Below are 18,381 nucleotides of genomic sequence, written 5' to 3'. Positions count from 1 at the left end.
ATGTGTGTGAGCATGAGTGTGTGTGAATGTGTAGATGTGTGTGTGTGTGTGTGTGTGTGTGTGTGCATGTGTATGTGTGTATGAGTGCATTACCTTGGTCAGAGGCAGTATAATGCTATGAATATTGTCAAGGATATATAGAATACGGGGTGATTATGATGAGAACATCTCTGGTCCTCAGTCCTCTCACCTAACAGTCACCAGCCTTTTGTTTCTGCTGTTTCTTTCTGTGTGATTCATAGTGTGAGATTTGAGGTACATCCTGAAACTGTGTTCTTTCTTCTCTCTGTCGAGAAAGAATCTGAGTTGTTATCTCTTTAAGTAGAGATTTTCTTTGACTTTCCCTATTCCCTTCTTCTGAAATAGCTACTGGACAATTATCTCTTCTTCTGTGGGCCCATTTCCTGTCATTTCCAGTCTGATCTTCTCTCCTCAGTTGTGTCTGATACTGAGTTCATCTGATACTGAGTTTCTACTTTCAATGACAGTACTAGTCTAGCAGTTTCACTTTTCGTTCTCCCTTCCAGCCTCCTTCTCTCCTCTTCTACCTCTTCTTCATTATTGTTATTTTCAGTGCTTGGCATTTAAACCAGGGCTTCAAGTATGCAAGGGAATGGACCTACCTCAGAGATGGGGTTTCAGCCACCATTTTCCCCACCTTTTAAACAGGTAAGCTGATAGAGTTACACAAAGGAAGGTTGTGCTTCCTGGAATTAGATTCCAGCACCATTGTTCATTCCGTGTAAGTTCAAAGCTTTGATTTCCTTATCCTCAAAGCTATTAACACCTGGTTTATAGTTGGGCAGGATTCAGTGAGCAAATTCATAGAGATGGATTTAGGACGGGGCCAGACACAAAGAAAGCACTGTGGAGATATTGATGAAGTAAAATATTTTTGTGTGTTAGTTACTGATGTTGTCATGGGAACAAGGTATCTGAAGCAAGTTGGAACAAATTCTGTTTATTGTATCTCACAGTTACATGGCTGCTGGGACTGGCTTGGTCCAGAGTGGCAGGTGGTGGTGGTACGACCAGGTCCAGCCCTAGTCTTACGATCCTACATCTGCTAGAGAGGCCCTGAGCTGGAAAAGTTCCACAACCTTCCAAAACAGCACCACCACCTGGGGATCAAGCACTCAAACACAAGAGCCTGCGGGAAGTTTTCCACATGCTGTCCATGTATTTTGACCAAACACTTCCGTATACTGATGAGAGCATCTAAACAGTTGAAATCTGGAATTCGGCAGATTGAATTCTTATGCTTTGCACTGTCATCATGTCCCCCATTGTATGTTGGAAGTCTGTAGTTTTCTGGGCAGATCTTAGTCTTTAGCAACATTAAGACTCCTACTGTACATTTGTCTTGGATCCACTGGATTCTCTATGTACATATTTCTTGTTTCAGTTTAATTAAATATTCTTATTAGGGACTCCATTCTAGTTTGAAGGGGAGGTAGCTATAAACTGTCACTCTCACGAGGTATTTTTTTTTAATTCATGATGTTGAAAACACATTTATTTGCTTTTCCCCTGTGCTATTGCATGAAATAGAAATTTGCTGGAAACATCGATTCTAGCTGACCCTATTGAGGGTGTGAGGACGCAGCCTGTGAGGATCCCGTCTCTGCGCAGGAGTCAGAAAGCACTGTCTTCCAAGATGTGTGGTTCTAGGACACTACCTTTGCTCCTCTTGGGAACATTAGAATCCAGATTCTAAATTTTCTGACTATGCAAATGTCTAGAGGAATCATGCATCATTCTAAATCTAGTTCATCCTTCCAGTCTCTGATCTTATGGGGTCTAGGGAATACTGACTTTCATATGAACTGACAATGTGAAGTGAAATTTGTCACAGTATGTGAAAACTTATTATATGTGAACTACTAAATCAATGAGAGTTGAAATCCTTTGCACTTGGATTTTTTTTGTGTGCCTGTACACACATATAATTATATTTTCCTTATTACATTCGTAATCTTTATTACCTACTCATTTTTTAATGGCATGACCAAACATAACATGGTCATTGAAATCACTCTATAAAATATATTAAAATGTACCCTTTGTAAGCCAGCAATTTTCAAAGTGTAGCCTACAGAGTTCCCTTTCAGAGGGTCTACATGTGAGGTTAAAATACATTAATTGTAAAATCTTATTCTCTCTTTCTCACTCTCTCTTTCTCTCACTCGTTCTCTCTCCCTCCAATCCTTTCTTTCTCTTTCTTTCCTTTCCCTCCTCCTTCTCCTCCTCCTCCTCCCTGCCTCCCTCTTTTTTCCTCTCTCCTTCCTTCCTTCCTTCCTTCCTTCCTTCCTTCCTTCCTTCCTTCCTTCCTCCCTCCCTTCCTTCCTTCCTTCCTTTCTTGCTCCCTTTCTTCCTCTCTTTTGTTCTATTTTATTGAGACCTACACTGTTGCCCAATGTTCCTGCATCCTTTACAAAACTGGGACAGTGTCCTTTACATGAAAAGAAAATCATTTCCCTTCAGAATAATGATGGAAAGCTTGAGAAGTCAAGTCAAACCCTGGCCTTTGAGTCCGTATCTTCTTAATATTCTGTCTAATGACATGGGAAGCAAGTACGGAATGTTTGGGTTGCAAAGTCCCATAAGATGACTGTCTGGAAGAAAGGAGTGCGTGGTTGGCTGAGCTTTGAGTACAGCCCACATTGCTCTAAGAACACTATGTTTTTACATTGAAAAATGACAAGCTGTGGCTATTCAAACTTGGGTATTCAGCACACATTCTTTCAATTTTGAATAAAATGAGGCTGTCAGTCTCGGGAACAATCCCAATAGTAAATTTTACCAAATTATAAATGAGCTTTCAAGTGGAAATAAGAATTTTACAAAATTTATGTAAACTTCCTAAATGCTTAATAACTTTTTCTGAAGAGGTCATTGGTGATTTGAATTAGTATGGTTTTCAAAATACTGAACCAATGCTTTCTGAATGAAAAATTGATATTGTAAGTCACAGGCATGTGAGCTGTCTTCTTTTTCAAGATTGTACAGTTTGTGGTTCCTTGAGATTTTATGACCTTGGAGACGGACTTATATATCTTCCAAAAATATAAAATGATTCTGTGATTTTAATAGGAACTGCCCTGAGTTGTAGATCGTGTGATTGCCATTTTACCGATCTTTATGTTTACATGTCTTTATTTATTTATTTATTTATTTATTTTAGCAAAATTTGTGGTTGTCAGTGCATGGCAGTTTTGACACTTAAGTTAGTTTAGTTAGTTCTTTGTTTCTGATGCTTTTGTGGGGTGCACTAAGGTTTGTAAGCAACATCTTTTGACTACAAGTATTTTTTTTTGATGATTTGACCAGGATATACCAATATGGATTATATGGGTTGCATTCCCAATTTAAATTAAGTATGTATTGTAATAATGCACTTTACAAGAGGTTTTTGCAGGATGTCTTTTATGTCCTGCTTTAGATGTCCTACTTCTTACCAGGTAGGTTCCACCCCAACGGAGCCATGAAGAAAAGGTAGGCTTGAGGAAGAATGAAGGATGAATGTCCAGAAAGATTGTTAAAAGCAGAGGGAAGAGATTCTGAACCAACCAGGTGTGAGGTGTGAAGCCTCAGGAAGGATACGGAGAACTGTGAACAGCTTGAAATTGATTTGAGAATGTCCTGGCAGGAGACCAGGAGAAGGGGCTTTCCTTCCCTGCATCTACACCAGCATTTTGTGTTAGTTGTTTTCTTGACCTTCAGCTACCCTAACTGGAGTACAATAGAATCTCAAAGTAGTTTTGATTAGCATTTTCCTAATTGCTAAGAGTACTGAACATTTTAAAAGATATTCCTTAGCCTGTCTTCTTTCTTTCTTTCTTTCTTTCTTTCTTTCTTTCTTTCTTTCTTTCTTTCTTCCTTCCTTCCTTCCTTCCTTCCTTCCTTCCTTCCTTTCATCTTTCCTTCCTCCCTGCCTCTCTTACATTCTTTCCTTTTTCTTGAGAACTCTATTCAAATTCATAGCCCATTTTAAATATCGGATCATTTGCATTTTTGACTTTAAAACAATATTTTATCTAAAATACTGCATCATTTATTTGCTTTCTTTCCTCCTACTAACTGTTCCCAAGTTTCTCCACTTATATTTAAACACACACACACACACACACACACATACACACACCCCAATATTATTGTTGACACAACAATCTTATTGTTGACTACCAATATATGAGTGTCACCTTGCTATCCTAATCATTGTAGTTCATAGGTATCACAAATAGAAAAATCATTAAATTATTAAATGTTTCCCCAACCCCTTTGGCATCTTTCATATCACCTTCCAGTACCATGAAAGGAAGGAGGTTCTTGGATTAGAGTGTCTTGAGTTGAATTTCCAAACCTCATGGTATTTTCAGCAATAGAATATTACTTTCAACTTCTAAGAGATAGCCAAGGGCAACAGAAGTATGTTGTGGACGTCTCCTAGACTCCTCCATCTAAAAACTAGAATAGTTTTTTGTTTTGTTTCTTAATGTGTGGTATCGGGCTTTTAGTAAGCTGGTCATTTTCACAGTGTTAATTCTACCATTCCATAAGCACAGGACCCTAGCATCTTCCTCAATCTCTCTCCTCAGAGACTTAGTGTTTACACTGTAGAGATAGTTTACGTCTTTGTTAGGATCATTTCTAGATACCTTACTCTCTTTGAGGACATTTTGAATGGGAGTGTGTCCATGATTTCTTTCTTAAGGTGTTTGTTATTGACATATTGAATGGCTACTTGGTTTTGTTAGTTGATTTTGTATCCTGACACTTTGCTGAAAATGTTGAACTTTTGGGAGTTTTCTGGTAGACTCTTGGAGTATCATTTACTTTGGGTGGGATACAAACTAGGAAAGCAGTGGAAGTATTTTACTGTGGAAACCAGAGGGAAGCGTTTTCAAAAGTTACAAGTAGATTTCCTATATGACCTAGTTATCCCATGCCTTGGCATACGACCAGAGGACTCGACATCCTGCTCCAGATACTTGCTCAGCCATATTCACTGATACTCTATAGATAATACCTAGAAAATAGAAAAACCTAAATGTCCTTCAAGTGATGGATGGATAACGTGTGTAATGAGATTCTGTTCATCTATAAAGAAAAGTGAAATCATGAAGATGAAGGACTACAAACAACCAACAGCTGTTAAAAAGCTAAGATCGATCTCCTTCAGGACAAGCTCCCTGATTAGCCGTAAATACATATAAATATCATATACATATATACACGTAAACATACACACACACATCGATATAGATCATATCCATATCCATTTACATCTACATATACATCATATACATATGCATCATATACATATATGTATGTGTGCACATATACAATCATACAGATATGTATCATATGCATAGACACATATATAGATCACACACATACATTATATATCATATGCATATAAACATATATATCACATCCATAACCATTTACTTATGCATTATGTACATCATATACATATATAGCATATATGTAAGCCTATGTGTATACATTTACATATATATTCATACACATATACATCATAAGAATATACATCAAACATATGAGCAACACTAAATGGACTTGGCAGAATCTATGTATGTATGTATGTATGTATGTATGTATGCATCTATCTATCTATCTATCTATCTATCTATCTATCTATCTACCTATCTATCCATCTATCTATCATCTACATCATTTGTAAGTAAGAAGAAGAAGCCATGAAGTGGCTGGGGACCAGCTGGGAGGGTAGAAATGTTGAGGGTAGAAGTGTGGCACTCATGGATGAAATTCTCAAAAAATAATAAAATAAAATTAAAAATAAACAGGGAACACCTTCCCCGTTTGGCATAAAAAGCAGGAAAGGTTGAATTTTGTCTCAAAATTTAGGTTCTCAGACTCCATAAAGTTCTCAGTGATACCACATCTACTTGCCTGGCTAAGGCTTCACTTCTGGGCATCTACTAATAATACTCTGTGAAAATGTCAATATAATTAAGTTTATGGTCTGCCTGTGTGCTGAAAAGAGTGCATGGACATATCTGTTCATCCTACACCTCTGAATTTGGCACATTATTTTAGATAGAAGAGTTCCACGGCAACACTAGTATTTTAGAAAAGCAGTTATGTTGCTTTCTGTCTTATACCCATGGTAAGTTTTACAAAGGAGACAGGACAAATGGAAAATCACACAGAAAAACAAAGTGTTGAGAGTTTGGTCACTGTTGTGACTCTGGAAACAGAAGAAAATGATCCAGAATGTGCTACATTCCACACACATACAGTGAAAAGATATGTTCTGAGGGAAATAGGGTAGTGGGATAGCTCATGGTTGACATCATCTGTCAGCTGAGCTCAGAAGGAAGACCAGCATCCCAGTACTCACAAGCATTTGAAGTCGAATGGGAAGCAACCACATTTATTACCTCCTCGTTAAAATGTGATCAGAAGTGAAGCAAAGAGACTTAAATAAAAAACAGTTGGGGAGCTTAATAAGAGAGTAGGGAAGAATTGGAGTTCTTTAGAAGCAAGAAATCTCTCCTGGACACCCCTGCTTCTCAAGGCAGTGTTTCTCAGACTTAAAGCTGATGCAACCATCCCTCTTCTTGATCTCCCTTGCAAGTGCTCCAGCTCTGCCGCCAGGGTCAAGTGCTTTTCCTACAAGTATCCATCTGCACCCACTGTATAGTGTGAAGACTTCTATTTCTCCTTTTTCTGTAACAAGGCAAGATCATTTTAGAAAATAGGTTTTCTCAAGAAATTCATAGTCCTGTATTAATCTTTTGTAGACCAATACAAATATAAAGTCATTGCTACGTCTCTTCATTTTTTCCCCCAAAAGAGAAATGTGCTAAATTATTCAAGGTGACAGCAAGCACCTTCAGCCCTCATACGCTAGCAATGCAAATTCTTTTTGCAGTGACCTTGGATCACAACAGTGAAAATAATCTGTTGTAATACATTTAGTCTACTGTAAGGCTCCCATGAAAAAGCCAGAGGAAAAAGGACCTTTATAAAATTCTCATAATCCACAATTTTAAAAATTGAATACTACATAAGAGAATATTATTCTCTCTTTGAAGAGTTTTTTTCCAACAATTCCATAACAGATGTTTCTATTCTAGCAAAGATTGATAAGAAAGATTTAAGATATAAAAATATTAACTTCAAATTTTCATTTATTTATATTTTTGTGATGAAATATTATCTTTGGGCTACGTGACTAAGATAAATAAAATTAATTTAATTTTTAATAGTACAACACATTAACAACTCAAATATTAAATCCAGAGCTTCCCAGACAGACATACAAATACTTGTAGCATGGTAGCATGGTAGCACGGTTCAACATGGAGAACATCATCGCAAACGAATCATCCAGGGCGCGTTAGTGTACAGCACTCAATACTCTTCAAAAAGTAGATGAATACATTTTAACTATTTCCTAAAATGGCTAGCCTCTTTGATCTTCAGATAATTCTCTTATGTAAATTGACTTCTTACGAATTCTTAGCAATCATGACTTTGTATTGATTTCAGCTAACTGGTGAACCTGACTTAACATGACATCGTTCATTTTGCCATACGACAGCGATATTAAAATACAAGCAATATGCTTCCTCATTCAGCACCATATATTTCTACTGGAGAAATAGCTAAGTGGGACCTCCTGGCTTGTCAGCAAGAACTAGTTCAAACATTGATTTTATGCTACTATCACGCAATTTATAACAGTATTTCTGCATGTGCCAAATACCACATATTATTCAGTGATGAAAAGAAAATTCTGACCTTAGTTGCTTGGTTCAATGTTATTCTATTATCTCTAATTATATTTTCACCATATCTAATAAAGAAGATTCTATTTTTTTATTTATTCTATACAACTAACTATTCTAAAAACATGTGCTGAAAAACTAAGCTGAATAGACTAAGAATACTTATGTAAGACAAATCAATGTTCTCCCTAAGAGTTTAAAATATAGTTATGATGCAAAACTGAACCAAGGAAAGAAGAAATGAAGGAAAGAGATAGTTTATTGACCACCTTGTGTAGGAGAGGCTTGGGCTCGACACAAAATTGAAAATCATGAATTGAGAAAATGAGTTTCAAGGATTTTTAAATTATAGGTCCATATTTGACAAAGCCAGATTCTAGCTTCAAAGCCGCTCCTTGCTCTTTTCTCTAGACTCAATGGCATCTGGGAACATGTATGAGCATAGGATAGAGGAATGTATATTCTACAGAGCAAGGCCTTATGAACAGCCAAAGCAAACTAGCTGGGCTGGGGGAAGTACGTGTTAAGGAGACATCTCTGTGCATTTCCCCAAAATGAGACTTACTAAGAAAAGACAGGATGGTAGTTTATTCAAATTTCAGCAACAAATTACCATAAAATTATCATGATCCTATATTAATAACCAATAGTCTAGACTCAAAGAGGATAGGTATGTCAGAAAAACATTCATTTTTATAAAGTATATATCTACCACATTTTTAGAGATTCTTCCAAAGTATGGCTATAAACATTTCTCAGAAAAAAAATACAGTAAGTGAGTTTGGAATTTTACCAAATTATGGAGTTTACATAATTTATGAAAGTGCTACTGTATGCATGCGCATCTCTTTCAGTAGTGATGTAATGGTTGGGGTTATAACTGTCATCTTTGTGGAATCTAGAATCACAAGACAAAGAGAAAGCACTCAGAAAACAACTAGTTTTTGAAACCTCAAGCCCTGCCCAGTGGTACACTCCCTCCAACAAGGCCACACCTCCTAACCTTACCAAACAGTTCCACCAAATGCAGACTGAGAATTCAAATACATGAGCCCATAGGGGCCATTCTCAATCAAACCATCACATAACCATTTGCTTGGCACCAATACGCTTCTTGGTTTCAGGATGGTTTAGCCAAACCAGTACAGACACTAGTGAGAGGTAAAACACTGGGAAGAAAGTGAAAATGGTGTAGCAATTACTCCACAGAAACGTCAATTTGTGTTACAGGTTCCTCACGGTTATGCTGCTGACTTTTGTTTGTTTAGCGTGGGCCTTCCCTTCTCCACTTCCTTCATTCGTTCCTCAGCGGCTCCCTTTTGTAAATACCCACTACCCGGTAGGAACAGCGTTCTGTTCTCCTTCAGTCTCGTCCATTTGACTTTCTCAAGAGTTCCTTTATTAAACGTTGCTCAAATGTCCCAGTTTGCACACACCATCTGTTTTCCTCAGAGACTGTCTGATACATACAGCTACTTAAAGAAGAAAATATGCATAACAATTAGGAAGGGTAAACAGATTGGGGCTAGCAAAATCCTGGCTTGAAGGGAAGGCAAAGCACACTTCAATATCTCCCATGGATCTCCTTATTTCAGTAAAAAGGTAGGAACTAGCTGAGGGCACTGAGGTGGGGATGGACTGAGGAAACTCAGGAGCCACTGGTGTCACACAGGGAGGAAGAAGGAGTCGCTAGTTCCAAGATCTTGTGGCAAATTTTCCTCTCCATGCAGCTTAAGCCTGTGGACTTATCAAACACAAAAGCCACACAGTTTCCTTGGCTTTTTATTGTCCCTGGGCTTAGCTTCTTCCTATCTCTCTGATCAGGAAAGGGAAAATGTTCCTGGATTGGTTTATAGTGACCCCTGACTAGGGCAGTTGCTCAAAGGTGGAGTTCCTGTGGCTATACTCTGTAGATGGTCTTAAACTCCCTTACCTATCAATTCAATGTCATACTTGCATTAATTAGTTTTCAGGCAAGCACTAGAAGGTTAGAATGAAAATCCCCAGTTCTGGAAACTCTCAGACATTAGACATGAATATAGAAAAAGAATTTATTAAGGGAAAGGAGTAAGGTATTAGTGTTCCCTGTTCATTTCCCCCTCAGCTTGCATGTAATAAGGCTCTTGTGGTAAAATGTCTAAATCACCATTGTATTTTTTCCATTACAGAAAAATAAAAGGATATTCCTTAAAGTTCAATTTTATTCTGTTTAAATTTCTTATTATGGGATATTATATTACAGGTAGGGAAGCTAACCTCCTGGAAATACTTCCATTGAGTACTAATAACAAATATAAGGAATCGAATTTTGCAGCTAGACATTTGTGCTATCCCTTTCAGAATGATGGCAAGGAATTAATCCTGTAGTGGACATGAATATTTTTAGTTGGGCAGTGATGTATTACCGAACATAGAAACCCGTGAAAGTTTTTATCCCAAAAGAAAATTGGAAATAATCCCATGTAGAGCCTGGATTGCTAATCTTTTATTTTATTCCCTGAAAAAAAAACAATAAAGTGCTGCCCTGTTTTAAATATCTACTGAAGGAAATGGTATACTCATGAATATAACGGCAAGGGAATCTCTCTTTTCTGTGGACCCTGTTCCTGTGGCTTTTTAACTGAGGCTTGTGGTTTCAAATGCTCCCTGTGTTAATGATAGACACGTTGATGATGCCTTTCCCAACTCCAGCCCAGTCTGTTGTGCAGAGCTCTTCACCTGTATACACATATTAAACTTAGTCCCTAGAGCTACATCCCGATCCACACCCCAGAACTAGAATGAGTGTACCCCTTAGCATACCAACTATTGGCGATCCTTCTGTCTGCCCATCAAGTTAGCTCCATCCCCATGGTCTTCCGTGTACAATTCGTTGAGCATCTTATTGAGGTTACTTCAAAAGCCAAGTACCGTTTCCAGCCTCTATGGCTTTTCCTCTGGTTTAAGCTGCCCCGTCACTTGCCCCTAACCTGACAGTAGCATCTTGCCCGTTTTGACACCTGTCGTCTCTGGTTAGCTCCTGTTCCCCCTCCACTGAGTCTGCCTACAGGAATGAAAGGAAGCATCAGAAACGTGAGGCAGAGTATCACTTCTCTGCTCACAGAGAAAGCCACATTCTCTGCCACGAGTGCTATCTGAGTTTCTCTGAGCTCATCTCGTGCTACTCTGCCTCACACTGATCCATCAGACAATCTGAAGGATCCCTCAGTGGCTGCTGCCATTGCGCCCCAGCCCTTCCTTATCTACAGTTTTCTTTACACTGGAATAACCACTACATATTTAAACAATGTTTTATTTATTTACATTCCAAGTGTTGCCCCCTCTCCGATCCTCCCTCCAAGAGTTCTTCACTCCGTCCTTCTTCCCCTTTCCCTCTGAAAGGGTGCTCCTCCATGCACCCATACACACACCCCCTCATGCACCCACCTACCCCCACCTCATCCCTCAGATCACTCTTCCCTGGGGTATCAAGTCTCTACAGGATTAGGCGCAGGATTAGGCGCATCCTCTCCCACTGAGGCCAGACAAAGCAGTCCTCTGCTACATATACGCCAGGGGCCTGGGGCCAGTCCATGTATGCTCTTTGGTTGGTGGCTTAGTCTCTGTGAGCTCCCAGGGGTCAGGGTTAGTTGATACTGTTGGTCTTCCTATGGGATTGCAATCCCCTTCAGTTCCTTCATTCCTTTCCCAAACTCTTCCATAGGGGTCCCTGACCTCAGTCCAGTGGTTGGCTGTGAGTATCTGCACCTGTCTCAGTCAGCTGCCGCTAATGTATTTAAAGCTGAACAACAAACAAAATAAGGAAAGAAACAACTGAAAGTGGGAGGGGCTCCAATAGAGGAAGACCTCCTACCAACTTTTAACAGGGGTGCTTTACTTACCATGCTTGTTGCATGGCAACTTTTTAACTATTACAATCATCTAAAGCTTTCCAGGTCTTGCTTACAAATTTTTCCCTTCTGTGTAAATGAATTATATATTCTAGCTATCCTGCATAAAGACACAAAGTCCTGGTATTTTATTTACTAACTATAAGCCTAGATTCGACAGGTTTTGATCTATCCTAACTTACATCCCAACCATATGTCCTTTCCTCTTTCTCTTGGCCACATGCTCATGGTCGTCTCATGAGTGTCCACTTCCTCCCTCCATCTTTTCCTCCCCTCTGTTCCTTCTCTCTCTCCTTCCTTTCTCCTTCTTTTCGTGGTCCCTACCTGATACCTCTCAGCCCAGTAACTCAGACTTTGTCTCTCTCTAGTCTCCTCAGTAATTGGCTGTAGGTAATTTTATTTAACCACATGGTTTTAAATTGGGGGAGTAAGGTTTGCACATCAAAGGATGGTGTACCTGGGAATTCACTCTTCTTGGGACAACCAGAACTTGGGGTATAGAGTTTAGCATTTGAATACATAGCAGCACCAGACCAACCCCTTGCACTTCTACCTAAACTGGTATACAGGCCACAGAAACCAGTTTGTGTTTTCCAAATTGTAAAAGTGTTTGCAGGGCTATGAAGGGAAGCAGTTTTGTCTTTAGTGTTTCTATACCTAGATTTAAGTGGAGATGTGTAGCAATACTTTCCTAAAAACAGAAAGAAATTTGAACATTGTCATTGACAATCAGAGTTGACATCCCTGAAAGAAACCATCCTAGTACTTTCCAGGACAAAGCATTTATTTTGGCTCACAATCTGAGAGTACAGTCTATGTCTTAGTATTTTTCTGTTGCTGTGGTAAGAAATCATGACCAAAGCAACTTATAGAAGGGAGAATTTATTGGGGCTTATAGGTTCAGAGGGTGAGTCCATTACCTCGGTGGAGGAGAACATAGTAGTAGGCAGGCAGGAATGGTTCTGGAACAGTAGTTGAGAGTTTACATTCTTAAGACAATTACCACAAGATAGAGAGAGAAAGGTTAACTGGGAGTAGTGTGGACTTTTGAAATCTCAAAGCCTGCCTCCAGGGACACACCTCCTCCAACGAGGCTATACTTCCTAATCTTTCCCAAGCAGTTCCAGCAACTGGGAAACAACATTCTCACTCAAAGTCACTCAAAGTCCATCATGTCAGAAATGGTGGAAGGAGTTTAAAGCTGGTCCCATTGCATCTGAAGTTAGAAAGCAAAGAATGACAAAGCTCAGATAGCTTCTTCTACTTATGAAAAAATTCACATTTATTCATTCAGTATGTGTGTGTGTGTGTGTGTGTGTGTGTGTGTGTGTGTGTGGTGTGCATGTGTGTTATATTTTCACATCATGTGTAGACATGTGTGGATATATTTGTGGGCACGTGCATATGCCATGCTATGCTTGTGGATGTCAGAGAACAGCAGAAAGGAGTAAGTTTTCTCCTTCTACCTTGTCATCCATGAGGACTGAACTCAGGTCATCAGGCTTGGCAGCAAGAGCCTTTCCTCACTAAGCCATCTCATTGGCTACAGCTTCCTCATCTTTAAGTATCCAGGATCTAAACCCCAGAAATGGTACTGCATGAGTGGACCTTGTCTCTGGATTTATCAAATCATGATAAGCCTTCATTAGCATGCCTGTAGGGTAACTTGATCTAAATGATCCCCCACAGGAAGCTTGTCTCCTCTCAAGGTGACACTCAATACCAACCATCACAGAAGGCTGAAAGGTGATTAGCTCTCACATTCCCTATGAGTTATGTTCAGATAGATAAAAAAGTGAGTTTTAACATCAAACTTAGGTTCCACACATGACTCTGAAGTAAGGTGAGTAACCTTGAATGAGACACTATCCTGTTTTTGGCCTTGGTACTGTCTTCAGGGAAATATGATAGTGATATCACCTGCCTCCTACATTTAGTTTAACGATCAGTGAGTTAGCATATATATATATTGATAAAAGTAAACTTGAAGCTTCTCTTAACTGGCTGAAGAGACTGTGAGAATGTCAAGATTTATGGGTACAGGATTAACCAGTGAGTTTGTGGTGAACAGAGAATCTCACAATCTATGTAAAGTTGCTTAGTTCATTGACAGGAAACCTAGTCTAAGAATGGGATTGACCTGAAAGGAAATTTTATCCATGCACTGATTTTTAAATCGGAAACATATATATATATATATGCCACACAGACATATGGCTCGCCGAGGTCACACTGTAAACACAACAGAATCCTCAGTTCACTTGAATCAGAACACAGCCTCCCTGGGCTTCTTTTCTCCAAGGACAAAGGTAAAAATAGATTTTTATTCTTGTTGTTGTTTGATGTATTACCAAACATTTTCCCTACTAATCAGTACTTGAATAAGAAATAAAAACTTTTGAGCATGGGGTGTGCTCATCAATAGATATTGAAACTATTGGGCTTGGATGTAGCTCAGTTGTTAGAGTATTTACCTAGCATTCACAAAGCCATAAATTCAATCCCCACTAACAGGTAAACTGGGTGCAGTGGTTTAGAACTATAATCCCAGCCCTGGGGAGTTGGAAACAGAAAGATAGGGAGTTCAAAGCTAACCTTGCTTTCCAAGTTAGTTCAAAGTGAGCCTGAGATACAAGAGACCCTGATAAAAGTAAACTTGAAGCTTCTTTTAACTGGCTGAAGAGATTGTGAGAATGTCAAGATTTATGGGTACAGGATTAACCAATGAGTTTGTGGTGAACAGAGAATCTCATAATCTATGTAAAGTTGCTTAGTTCATTCATGGGAAACCAAGTCTAAGAATGGGATTAACCTGAAAGGAAATTTTATCCATGCACTGATTTTTAAATCTGAAACTGACAGCATCAGTGACAAACAAACAAACAAACAAAACCTTTTCCAAGTAAACAGTAGAAACTTTAAAGTCACATGTAACTAATGGGAACCTGTAGTTTGGAAATTTAATATTAATACAGCATCAATATACTTAAGAAAATTTCAATTCTGCACACTGGGTCTGTATAGCAATTTCCAGGCATCTGAAAATCATTTCTACAATAAGGTATCTCTTCTAGTTTCTTGCATAACACATTCTTTTCAATTTTATTTTATATTTGTGTGTGCATGTATGTATGTATGTATGTATGCATGTATGTCTGTATGTATGTAGGTGTGTAGTATGTGTGTATGTATGTGTATATATGTATGTATGTATGTATGTATGTATGTATGTATGTATGTATGTATGTATATATGTGCCATATGTGTGGAGGTTCCTTTGGAGTTCAGAAAAGGCCATCAGATTTCCTGAAGTTGGAGTTAATGAGATTGTGAATCACCCAACTTGGGTGCTGGGAAATGAACTTCAGCCCTCTGGGAGAGCAGGAAGCACTCTTACTGTAAAGCCATCTCCCCAACCCTTTTCTCCACTTTAGAATAAAAAAGAATGGCAAGAAGTAGATTAAATGATGTACCCAGGCCCAATTAGCCAGCCAATAAAAAGACTGGGACTTACAAAAGCCTTCTTTAGTTTCTTACCACATGTCTATCTCATATGATGCTCTCTCCAAATGCCACAGAACAAACATTTTCTCACAGAATGGCTATGCAAGGCTGAACAAGTGGAGGAGATGCAGCAGTGTTACGGGGCATGGTAAATTGAAGATGAATCCTTTTATTATGCCCCTGAACAGCCAGGGACAGAGGAAGCAAGCACTCTGCATAACTATTTGGAAATCTTAGAGATAGTCACATTGGTTGACTCTAACCGACATGTGAATAAGAGGGAGCAAGATCTGATCTGTAAAGCTTTGCATTTTACTGGAGTTTCCTTTCAGGTGATTTAATCTGAAACTCTGCAAAGAGTTCAAATATACCATTGGCTGCCTGAAGTGGTAAAACTGTCTCTCCTTTAGTCCTAAAGCAAGGCAAACATAAGTCTGTTGAGTTTTAGAGCTGGATTCCAACATCAAGTCGAGACATGAAGAATTCTCCTTACAAAGACTTGCTTAACTGCAGCAGAAGCACTGGAATCAGTGTGTGCAACTGTACTATCCACAGTGTAAATAATCAATGGAGAAAATAGCCAAATCATAATCATGTGGCTTTTTACCAAACTTACACTATAATTTATTGCTCCATATCCTTTTATTAAATCTAACTTTGTATTTTTGCATTATGGAGAATCCTATGCTTGAATCCCCTATAAAGTTATCTCAGGTTGTCTATTAACTGGAAGGGCTTGGGGCTTGATGTTTTGGTACTTTAATTGCCACTATAATTGATTTTCCTTTGACTTGGCATGGTGATTTCTTTGTAATTTGTTGATGATTAATGGCTACCTTCTGGACATCATTTCTCTGCTAGCCAGGAAAGGAACAGCTGGTTTGCCTTGGCTCCGAACTTTTCTTAAAGACTTTAAAAAACATTGAGGTATGTTGTGTAAAACGAAGTTATGTCTTACATGTCATGACTTTCTTATCAGAAAAACCTGGAGATCAAAACTAATAAATAAATACTGATTAATTTCATCTTATATTCTTGAAATGCATTCAAACTTTCTATGATGTAACACTTCAGTCAAATGTTGACCTATATATTTATTTTAGAAGAATGAGCAGTTTTCAGGATTTGAACACTTGATATTTTTAAATTATACTAAGTGTTTTCTGAGTAAGGGTCTTTCCCAAAGTAATACATGTTTTTAAGGGGATTATCAAATGTCTAAGTGATAGAAAGATCACCATACCAGCATAGAAAAGAAAATGTCCGTAATTCCTTATGGAGATTTATTAAAGTGATCTGTAGCTTAAAAATTAAAAATAGAAATTTTTAAATATAAAATTATGAGTTAGCAGAATGCAAAGGTGTTTTATCGGATATTGAAGAGATGGACACATACACAGACATACCATTTGGCTTATCTTTTTCCAATACAGCATCACCTAGAGATTATAATCAAATAACACAATATGACACAATCGAAGTGTGAAATGTATAGCACATTTAAAAATGGTAGATAGGAAAATATGCATTATTTATGATCCCTTCTTACCATTTTCTAAGAGGAGGGCTAATACATATGTTTTAAATTGCTTGGAACAAGTTTTAAACACTTTGTCACCAAGCTAAACTTGAGTAGCAGTAGCATAGGGAGAGAAAATAATAATGTAGGATTGTATTTCTTCTCATCAAAATTTTGGTGTAGAGCTCTCTGCAGAGGCCAACCTGTCTGCAGCTCCTTAAAAAGTTGAGGCAAGGGAATCACTTAACTCAAGAGATCATTAGAAAGCCAGGCAATATGGTGAAACCACCCTTGGTCTTAAAAGAAAGATAACAAACTAATACTGTTGCTTTGCCTTATTATAATTCTGCTTTGGAAATTAAAACAATCTGTTGCGATTTAAAATATCTCAAGCTAATACATAATCTAATATTGATTTTAGAGCAGGAAGTGTTCAGAGCAATGAGTCTTTGGCATAAGCATTTGATTAGCTTTATCATGTAGCCTATAAATAAAAATCTTGTTAATTGACTTTAGCATCAAATTAACATGAGAATACATTTAACTTTTACACATGTAAGTCTATTTTTGTGAATTTATAGTATATCCATTCATTTTCCTACCTAGCAATTTCCAGAGGTTTTTTTGTTTTGTTTTTTGTTTTTTGGGTTTTGTTGTCATTGTTGTTGTTGGTTCAAGGACAATGTGTCATACGGGGCTAATACTTTATCCAGCTTTGATTTAGAATATTCTCACACACTCAAAACATGTTAAAAACTATTTTAATTAAATTGGTTAAAATATCAAATCTATTTCCCAATAGTTAAAAGATTTTACTAATAGTTACATTTATTTTGTCAGGAAAAGCCAAAGCAATCTTCTAAACCTACAATTCCCGAAGAGCTGCTGAACAAGGTCAGAGCTTAATCCCTATGGATGTTTCGATGTCAGAAAGACAATGTCTCTGGAGATGGAGTCCTCTCCCACTCTACCTGCTAAGGCAGCCTGGCTGGCAGGACTAGCTGGTCTCTGAGAAGGCGAGTGCAGGAGATGAGCAGGGCACTAGTATCTGTGCAGCTGTGGCCACAGAAATCATCCTGCCTCGGCTGTGGTAACAGAAATCCCTCTTCCTCTCTTTCCTCCCGTCTCTCCTCAATCCTACATCCCTTCTCCAGCAAAGACTTTTATTAATTCTTTAACCAGGCTATGTAATCCAGCCTCTTTGTTCCTTTCCTATCATTTCATCTGTCTGACAATCATTGGTCTTTCCTCAGATGCTACAAGTACTATGACAGAGGCTTGTTCAGGACTAAAGTCTTCATATTTAAGAGAATCCCTCTGACAGCTGAGTGGCTTTATTCAGGTTGTTTAAAATATTTGATACATTTCCTCCATGTTAGAATGGTTACCAGTCTGTGTATTCATCTATCTGATGATCTCTCTCTATTTGAATATGTCTATCATCTATGAATCATGTCTATGCTGTCTATTCTATCTATCTATCTATCTATCTATCTATCTATCTATCTATCTATCCATCTATCTATCATCTATCTATCATCTATCTATCTCTATCTATCTATCTATCTATCTATCTATCTATCTATCTATCTATCACATATTTATATATCTACTATCTATCTATCTATCATCTATCATCTATCTCTATCTATCTATCTATCTATCTATCTATCACATATTTATATATCTA

Source organism: Grammomys surdaster, unplaced genomic scaffold (assembly GCF_004785775.1).
Source record: "Grammomys surdaster isolate TR1022 unplaced genomic scaffold, NIH_TR_1.0 255, whole genome shotgun sequence".
Taxonomy (NCBI): domain Eukaryota; kingdom Metazoa; phylum Chordata; class Mammalia; order Rodentia; family Muridae; genus Grammomys; species Grammomys surdaster.
The sequence above is the reverse complement of the archived record's forward strand: the minus strand, read 5'-3'. Positions refer to the sequence as shown.